The sequence below is a fragment of the Entelurus aequoreus genome, linkage group LG23, assembly GCF_033978785.1.
Source record: "Entelurus aequoreus isolate RoL-2023_Sb linkage group LG23, RoL_Eaeq_v1.1, whole genome shotgun sequence".
NCBI classification, from domain to species: Eukaryota; Metazoa; Chordata; class Actinopteri; order Syngnathiformes; family Syngnathidae; genus Entelurus; species Entelurus aequoreus.
The window spans coordinates 20,112,613-20,123,217 of NC_084753.1; positions in this window are offsets into that span (position 1 = coordinate 20,112,613).

Sequence of the window (10,605 nt, forward strand, 5' to 3'; positions counted from 1 at the left end):
GGACAGTGAGTACATAAACATGGAAAGCAAGCTAAAGAAGTCACTCCAAACTCTGCCTCTGCTCATCATTCAGCACTGAAGGTACACACACTTTGTCAATTCTCTTATATACTCTTTCATTCTAGAGTGTTAAATTATCACATCACTCTAAATGTATAGACTATAAAGTTCACAAACATAAAGAGGGATGCTAGTGGGCCAGGCCAATCTTTCCTTTTCTCTAAACTAAAACTGGGGAAATGCGTAGAGTGTTCTGGGCTTCAATACAGTGTTGATCTCCAGAAGACATGATTTTATTTCACAATTCCTTGAGAAAAAATGGTGTGTATAGCAATATGTGTGCTGTATATAATGACATGACATATAATCATGTCATGTGTGCCTTCCTTGGGTGAAGCCAGGTTTACAGCTATGTTGTTATTATGCTGTTTTTTTACTCATGTATGTTATGTTGAAGCTATTTAAAATAGTTTGGTCAATTTGTTCTGGCCTGAAATAAATTGGCCCTTAGAAACATATCTTTGTCTTTGTGTGTTGTATGTAGACCACATGGCTTATCAAAGTTCAGTGATGCAAATGCATGTCAAGTTGATCAACAGATTGCATTATTCGCCAGTGCAATAACAGTACTGAAATAAAGGCTAAAAGGGCATTAATGGGAGCTTTTTTTTTTTAAAAAAAAAGAAGTAACTAAATAGTTACTTTTCACTGTAACGCATTACTTTTTGGTGTAAGTAACTGAGTTAGTAACTGAGTTATTTTTTAAATAAAGTAACTAGTAACTGTAACTACTTACTGGTTTTCAGTAACTAACCCAACACTAGTTATTTCATAAACTAGTTGTAGTTAAATTAAGGTATTTAATGTAGTTTATATCATGTAGTTATTTTAGCGTAGTTATTTTATTAATTAGTCATTGAGGTTAAATTAAGGTATTTAATATAGTTATTGTAGCGTAGTTATTTTATAAACTAGTTATAATAGTTTGTACTTAATTTTGTGTAGTTATTGTAGTTTATTTCATATTTAATCTGGTTTAGTTAAGGTACTTCATGTAGTTTATTTAATATAGTTATCGTAGTTAATTTTTATATTGTTACTCTAGTTAAGGTATTTACTGAAGTTTAATTAACGGAAAAAGCTAGCAGCATAATTGCCAGAATTTTTGTGTTAAATTTACATTGGTTTTTACAACATTATATTGTTAGTGGAAAAACAGTACACGTTCTTTATTTATTGTGGAAACTTAGCTGCCAGTTTTTCTACCGTTAAAAACTAATGTACTGTCTTTCCATTTACAGTAATACACCGTTAAAAACAAAAACCGTAGATTTTACAGTAAAAAATTGGCAGCTCAGTCAACAGAATTTTAACGCAAAAAACAGTAGTCGTTTTTTTCAATTTACAGTAATATGCTGTAAAGAGCAACGTAAAATGTATCATAATTTTTATTAATTTGAGGGGTAGTTTGCTGTAAAGTTAAGTATTTTTATTTAGATAAAACATGTTTGGAAAGTATGATAATTTACTGTAATATTTGTTGCAATATTGGATGCCATTAAAGTTGAAAAGGTATGCAATTTCAAGCAGTACATATATTTTTCCTTGTCAAAAGGAAACAAATAAATTACATTTAGTAAAAAAATAATAAATACTTTATTGACACATATTATTTTCAGGTGTTTGCGGGCCTGATAAAATTGTTGCCGGCCAGATCTGGCCCCCGGGCCTTGAGTTTGACACCTGGGATCGACAGATCAACAGATTGTATTATTCTCCAGTGCAATAACAGTACTGAAATAAAGGCTAAAAGGGCATTAATGGGAGCTTTTTTTTAAAAAAAAAGAAGTAACTAAATAGTTACTTTTCACTGTAACCCATTACTTTTTGGTGTAAGTAACTGAGTTATTTTTGAAATAAAGTAACTAGTAACTGTAACTAGTTACTGATTTTCAGTAACTAACACAACACTAGTTATTTCATAAACTAGTTGTAGTTAAATTAAGGTATTTCATGTAGTTTATATCATGTAGTTATTTTATTAACTAGTTATTGGGGTTAAATTAAGGTATTTAATATAGTTATTGTAGCGTAGTTATTTTATAAACTAGTTATAATAGTTTAAGTATTTGATGTACTTAATTTTGTGTAGTTGTAGTTTATTTCATATTTAATCTAGTTTAGTTAAGGTACTTAATGTAGTTTATTTAATGTAGTTATCGTAGTTAATTTTATATTGTTACTCTAGTTAAGGTTTTTAATTAAGTTTAATTAACCAAAAAAGCTAGCAGCATAATTGCCAGAATTTTTGTGTTAAATTTACATTGGTTTTTACAACATTATATTGTTAGTGGAAAAACAGTACAAGTTCTTTATTTATTGTGGAAACTTAGCTGCCAGTTTTTCTACCGTTAAAAACTAATGTACTGTCTTTCCATTTACAGTAATACACTGTTAAAAACAAAAACCGTAGATTTTACAGAAAAAATTGGCAGCTCAGTCAACAGAATTTTAACGCAAAAAACAGTAGTATTTTTTTCAATTTACAGTAATATGCTGTAAAGAGCAACGTAAAATGTATCGTAATTTTTATTAATTTGAGGGGTAGTTTGCTGTGAAGTTAAGTATTTTTATTTAGATAAAACATGTTTGGAAAGTATGATAATGTACTGTAATATTTGTTGCAATATTGGATGCCATTAAAGTTGAAAAGGTATGCAATTTCAAGCAGTACATATATTTTTCCCTGTCAAAAGGAAACAAATAAATTACATTTAGTGAGAAAATATTAAATACTTTATTGACACATATTATTTTCAGGTGTTTGCGGGCCTGATAAAATTATGTTGCCGGCCAGATCTGGCCCCCGGGCCTTGAGTTTGACACCTGGGATCGAGAGTAACAGTAAGTAGTTTGCCCATCACTGTTAATGTGTTAGTTGTGATTAGACTAAAACAAATGATAAAGATTTTAGGCAAAAGAAAAAAATCAACATACCTATTAATGAACAATTTAACAATACACAGACACAACAATACAATACATTGTAACACTATCCACAAACATTTATTCACTTTATTGGACATTTGTTTTACAAAAAATCTAAAACTATTTAGGCTTTTTGCCCCAAAGCCCTTATTGTTGGTTAACAATATAACAATGAACAGCACAAACACAGATATCGTCGTGAAAACTGACAAAGATATCCATCCTTTAGACCAGTGGTCCCCAATCACAGGTCCGGGGACCGGTACCGATCCGTCACGCATTTGCACAGAAACATTAAACAATTTATAAACGACTGCATTTTGACCGACTCAACTTTTGCCTGTCCCACTAGACACACCAATAAGCTTATTTATAGATGTACAATAAAACTCCTCATAGGAAGTTGCCATTTGTTATATTTGTTCTAACTTTGTGACGTGATACAATGCACATTAATGAACATGTAAGATACAAATGTGACAGATTGTAGCCAAAGGCTGGTTTCCATCTGCAGTTTACCATCAACCTGTTGGGGATCTCATTGCAAAGAAACAAGCCCAGGGCTGCCACTAATTAAGCGTTATAGTGAGTTGTATTTTTCACACACTTATTTTTGCTGTATTTCTCTGGCACATTTGGAAAGCCGGTCCCTGAAAATAATGGCTACATTAAACCGGTCCGTGGTGCAAAAAAGGTTGGGGACCCCTGCTTTAGACCAATGTTTTTCAACCACCGTGCCATGAGATGCAGCTGGTGTACCGTGGGAGATTATATCATTTCACCTAATTGGGTTAAAATTATTTTTTGCTTGCAAACCAGTAATTACAATCCGTTGTTGAGTGTCTGTGCTGTCTATCAATCAATGTTTACTTATATAGCCCTAAGTCCCGAGTGTCTCAAAGGGCTGCACAAGCCACACGGCTCAGATACCACATAAGGGCAAGAAAAAACTCAACCCAATGGGATATAAATGAGAAACCTTGGAGGGACCGCAGATGTGGGGACCCTACCCACCCCCCACACACCCCTGGGCGACCGGTGCAATGGACGTCGAGTGGATCTAGCATAATATTGTGAGAGTCCAGTCCAGTCTCGAGCTGCAAAATAACCATGTTAAACTCTTTCATATCAATTGGTGGCAGCAGGTAGCTAATTGCTTTGTAGATGTCGGGAACATGGTTTGTGATGATCACAATATGCAGACGACAGCGGGAGGCAGTGCACAGGTAAAAAGGTATCTAACGCTTAAACCAAAAATAAACAAAAGGCGAGTGCCCCTAAGAAAAGGCATTGAAGCTTCGAGAAGGCTATGCAAAATGAAACTAAAACTGAACTGGCTACAAAGTAAACAAAAACAGAATGCTGGACGACAGCAAAGACTTACATTACGGCGTGTGGAGCAGACGGCGTCCACAAAGTACATCTGTACATGACATGACAAGCAACAATGTCCCCCCAAAGAAAGATAGCAACAATTTGAATAGTCTAGATTGCTAAAACCAAAGCAGGTGCAGGGAATAGCGCTCAAGGAAGACATGGAAAATACTAACAAAACAGGAAAAGCCACTAAAATAGGAGCGCAAGACAAGAACTAAAACACTACACACAGGAAAACAGCAACAAACTCAAAACAAGTCAGGGCGTGATGTGACAGGTGGTGACAGCACACCTACTTTGAGATAAGAGCTATAGTGATGCATGCTTGGTTATGGTTTAAAGTCATATCCAACAATTGCCAGAACAACTTTTTACTGTAAATATCGGCTGCTGAGTTTCTTTTTTAATGATTTCTGCTGGTGGTGTGCCTCCGCATGATTTCTGCTGGTGGTGTGCCTCTGCATTTTTTCAATGAAAAAAATGTGCCTTGGCTCAAAAAAGGCAGCCGATATTTACAGTAAAAAGTCGTTCTGGCAATTGTTGGATATGACTTTAAATCATAACCAAGCATGCATCACTATAACTCTCGTCTCAAAGTAGGTGTGCTGTCACGATCTGTCACATCACGCCATGACTTATTTTGAGTTTTTGGGTGTTTTCCTGTGTGCAGTGTTTTAGTTCTTGTCTTGCACTCCAATTTTGGTGGCGTTTCCTGTTTTGTTGGTATTTTCCTGTAACAGTTTCATGTCTTCCTTTTAAGTGCTATTCCCCGCACCCACATTGTTTTAGCAATAAAGACTATTTAAGTTGTGCGGATGCTACCCTTCTTTGTGTGGACATTGTTGATTGTCATGTCATGTACGGATGTGGACGGCGTCTCTGCTCCACACACTGTAAGTCTTTGCTGTCGTCCAGCATTATGTATTTGTTTACTTTGTAGCCAGTTCAGTTTTAGTTTTGTTCTGCATAGCCTTCCCTAAGCTTCAATGCCTTTTCTTAGGGGCACTCGCCTTTTGTTTATTTATTTATTTATTTTTTTTGTCATAAACAAATACAATCATGTGTGCTTACGGACTGTATCCCTGCAGACTGTATTGATCTTTATTGATATATAATGTAGGAACCAGAGTGTGAATGAGTGAATGGGGGAGGGAGGTTTTTTGGGTTGGTGCACTAATTGTAAGTGTATTTTGTGTTTCTTATGTTGATTTTTTTTTTTTTAAATAGCTGAGATAGGCTCCAGCGCCCCCCTCGACCCCGAAGGGACTAAGCGGTAGAAAATGGATGGATGGATGGATATAATTTTTTTTTATATTTCTTGTGCGGCCCGGTACCAATCGATCCACAGACCGGTACCGGGCCGCGTCCCGGTGGTTGGGGATCACTGCTTTAGACCAGTGTTTTTCAACCTTTTTTGAGCCAAGGCACATTTTTTGCGTTGAAAAAATCCGGAGGCACACCACCAGCAGAAATCATAAAAAAACAAAACTCAGTTGACAGCAAAAAGTTGTTGTCGCAGTTGTTGGATATGAATTTAAACCAAAACCAAGCATGCATCACTATAGCTCTTGTCTCAAATTAGGTGTACTGTCACCACCTGTCACATCACGCCATGACTTATTTGGAGTTTTTTATGTTTTCCTGTGTGTAGTGTTTTAGTTCTTGTCTTGCGCTCCTATTTTGGTGGCCTTTTTCTCTTTTTTTGGTATTTTCCTGCAGCAGTTTCATGTCTTCCTTTGAGCGATATTACCCGCGTCTACTTTGTTTTAGCGATCAAGAATATTTCAGTTGTTTTTATCCTTCTTTGTGTGGACATTGTTGGGGCGTGTTAGGGGCGGGGGGCGTGGTTGGGGCGTGGCCAAGAGCGTGGTTAAGAGGAGAGTATATTTACAGCTAGAATTCACCAAATCAAGTATTTCACACATTCATATATATATATATATATATATATATATATATATATATATATATATATATATATATATATATATATATATATGTATATGTGTATGAAATACTTGACTTTCAGTTAATTCTAGCTATATATATATTTTATTTTTATTTTATTATACATATAAATAAAAGACATACTTGAATTTCAGTGTTCTTCAGGCTATCCGGTAGGTGGCAGTATTGTCCTGTTTAAGAGTGTCACAACATTGCTGTTTACAGCAGACGAACTGCTTTACAGTAGACTAAACGTGACTGCAGTTGTTGTGTGTTGTTACCACGCTGGGAGGACGTTAATGAAACTGCCTAACAATAAACCCACATAAGAAACCAAGAACTCTCTCTGCTTGTTGTGCACTCTACTCTCTAAAAGCCGTAGATGTTATGACGTCACTGGGCAGGCAAGCTCCTGGGAAAGCGGACATGAGAACGGCTGTCCCCTCTCAGGTCCGCATTGAGCTGGAGGGGGCGTGGCCTCCAGCGCCGGCTGAATACCGGGAGTTTGTCAGGAGAAGGGAGGTTGTCGGGAGAGGCGCTGAATACCGGGATTCTCCCGCTAAAAACTGGAGGGTTGGCAAGTATGCCTGTCGTTATTCACTCAGTTTCCCCTCACTTATAGCGTGAGGTAGAGAGCCCCTTTAGTGTGTCTGTATCCAATCCATTCCACTCGTTCATATAGAAAATGCCGACATCCCTCAAAATCCAGTCCGCATTTTTTCTGCGACCTTGCTTGCGGTCCTGCAGGTGTACGAAGCACATTAGCACACAGCACTGCAGAAAAAGAACCTTGTGTCTGCAATTGTAAATAATTTAGTTTTTAAGTTTTGTGTTTCTTGTTGAATCTATATAAAGTAATATACATTAGCCTATTGTTAAAATAATGAAAAAAACATCATTAAATATATTTGTTTTATTGTATTGTTACATTAATAGCTGTTGTATTATTATAGGATGGCTTGTTAAACATTTCATAGGATTTTCAGAAGGTGGAAAAACCAAGACATTTAAAGGCCTACTGAAATGATTTTTTTTTATTTAAACGGGAATAGCAGATCCATTCTATGTGTCATACTTGATCATTTCGCGATATTGCCATATTTTTGCTGAAAGGATTTAGTAGAGAAAATCGACGATAAAGTTCGCAACTTTTGCTCGCTGATAAAAAAAAACCTTGCCTGTACCGGAAGTAGCGTGACGTCACAGGAGCTACTATTCCTCACAATTCCCCATTGTTTACAATGGAGCGAGAGAGATTCGGACCGAGAAAGTGATGATTACCCCATTAATTTGAGCGAGGATGAAAGATTCGTAGATGAGGAACATTACAGTGAACGACTTGAGAGGCAGTGATGGACGTATCTTTTTTCGCTCTGACCGTAACTTAGGTACAAGCTGGCTCATTGGATTCCACACTCTCCTTTTTATATTGTGGATCACGGATTTGTATTTTAAACCACCTCGGATACTATATCCTCTTGAAAATGAGAGTCGAGAACGCGAAATGGACATTCAGTGCCTTTTATCTCCACGACAATACATCGGCGAAATGCTTTAGCTACGGGCTAACGTGATAGCATCGTGCTTTAACTGCATATAGAAACAAAAAAAATAAACCCCTGACTGGAAGGATAGATAGAAAAACAACAATACTATTAAACCGTGGACATGTAAATACACGGTTAATGCTTTCCAGGCTGGCGAAGGTTAACAATGCTGTGCTAACGACGCCATTGAAGCTAACTTAGCAACTTAGCAACCAGACCTCACAGAACTATGTACTCTCTCCTTTTTCTATTGTGAATCACGGATTTGTATTTTAAACCACCTCGGATACTATATCCTCTTGAAAATGAGAGTCGAGCACGTGAAATGGACATTTAAAGTGACTTTTATCTCCAAGACAATACATCGGTGACACACTTAGCTACTGAGCTAGCGCGATAGCATTGTTCTCAAATGAAGATAGAAACAAAATAAATAAACCCCTGACTGGAAGGATAGATACAAAATCAACAATACTATTAAACCGTGGACATGTAAATACACGGTTAATGATTTCCAGGCTGGCGAAGGTTAACAATGCTGTGCTAACGACGCCATTGAAGCTAACTTAGCAACCAGACCTCACAGAACTATGTACTCTCTCCTTTTTCTATTGTGAATCACGGATTTGTATTTTAAACCACCTCGGATACTATATCCTCTTGAAAATGAGAGTCGAGCACGCGAAATGGACATTTAAAGTGACTTATCTCCAAGACAATACATCGGTGACACACTTAGCTACTGAGCTAGCGCGTAGCATCGTTCTCAAATGAAGATAGAAACCCATCAACAGCCGTGCTCACCTGCATTCAAGCGATCAACGGCACGACGAAGGACTTCATCCGTGGGTTTGGCGGCAAGCATCGGCTAGGCGTCAGGGTAAGTAGTCCTTGTTGTGTTGCTGTAAGTATTGTAATGCCCCGCAGTGGAGAAGGAGTCACACAGACGAAGAAGCGCTGCTCAATCGCTTTATTAAAAAGCGTTAACTGGTTGTAGTTCAAAAAGTAACGCACACACATACACGAGCTGCTGTTAGCCAAAACTCACGCTCACACACACAAGTTCTCCGCCAACTCACTCGCGCATGCGCGTTCCCCAAACCCTTAAAGACAGTACACTAATGCAAATATCACAGATATTACAGTATTGTACTTAGCCGCTAAGACACCGATCGATCCCACCTACAACTTTCTTCTTTGCAGTCTCCATTGTTCATTAAACAAATTGCAAAAGATTCACCAACACAGATGTCCAGAATAATGTGGAATTTTGTCGAAGAAAACAAGAGGCTTTTCTATCGGGTCCGATGGGGTCCAACCACTTCCGTTGCTTTTGTGACGTCACGCGCATAAATCATATCCAAAGGAGTTTTTCAACCGGAATGTGTGGCGGGAATTTTAAAATTGCACTTTATAAGTTAACCCGGCCGTATTGGCATGTGTTGCAATGTTAAGATTTCATCATTGATATATAAACTATCAGACTGCGTGGTTGGTAGTAGTGGGTTTCAGTAGGCCTTTAATATAAAATGTAAAATGAATAAATACATAAAAAGAAAAGAAAAAAATGGTTAAAAGCCGTCGTCCCGGGGAGCATTTAATTTCGTCCCGTGCATTTTTTTACCGTCCCCGGGACGACGGGACTACGTTAATCTCAAGCCCTGGAAGTTACATTTTATTGTTTGCATTATTTGTTTCAGCATTGCACTTTGAAGATGGTCCCTCAGCTCTTTGACAGCTTTGGCTCTTTTTCAGATCAGCAGACGGACTCTTAAGTCTTCCTTATTTACAGTATATATAAAAGTTTCTCATTTCTATTCAGACTTAATTTAATTTCCTTAACGGCTTGCCATAATATACTGTATATATATATATATATGTATATATATATATATATATATATATATATATATATATATATATATATATATATATATATATATATATATATATATATATATATATATATATATATTATAAACAAGCCAAATTATCCCGATCCAGATATTACTTTAATTCAAGTAATTAAGTAATATTTCCAGGGCTTGAATTTACAACCATCACATATGTGCCCAAAATGTAATCTGTGCAACTTCAGAATATTTGGGAACAAACAATTATTGTATTGTGAGCTAAAGTGGTGGCATTAGCCTCTATGTTGTGAATGAATAACATAGAGGCTAATGCCATGACTTTCATTGTGTTTCAGTGTATCTTGACGGATCATGCGAGTAATTGTTTCTTGTTGATGCTGTAAACAAAATGTCACTGTGCAAACCCATGTTTGTTGTTGTACTGAACACACATTGAAAATAAACCCACTGAAATAATAATAATAACAATGATTAATTTCTAAGTCTTCATTTTGTGAAGTTTTGTGCTCTTGCGCTACGTTCGTTTGCATCCTGTGCATCTCCTGGGGGCTAAGCCCCCCCTGTCCTTAAAAGCTAGTGACGCCCCTGTTTCTGTTATTAATAGTTCTGGTTACTACATTATATATCAATATAGATCAATACAGTCTGCAGGGATACAGTCCGTAAGCACACATGATTGTATTTTGTTTGTCCCCCGGTCCGTGGGACAAATTTTCAAGCGTTGACCGGTCCGCAGGTACAAAAAGGTTGGGGACCACTGCTTTAGACTACTGATTTGACCCTTAAAACAGTACTGACAAAGCATTAGGACCCTGCGGACACCTTCGCGGTGTTGCTGCAGCGGTCCGCCGCTAGCTAGCTAATGACAGAGA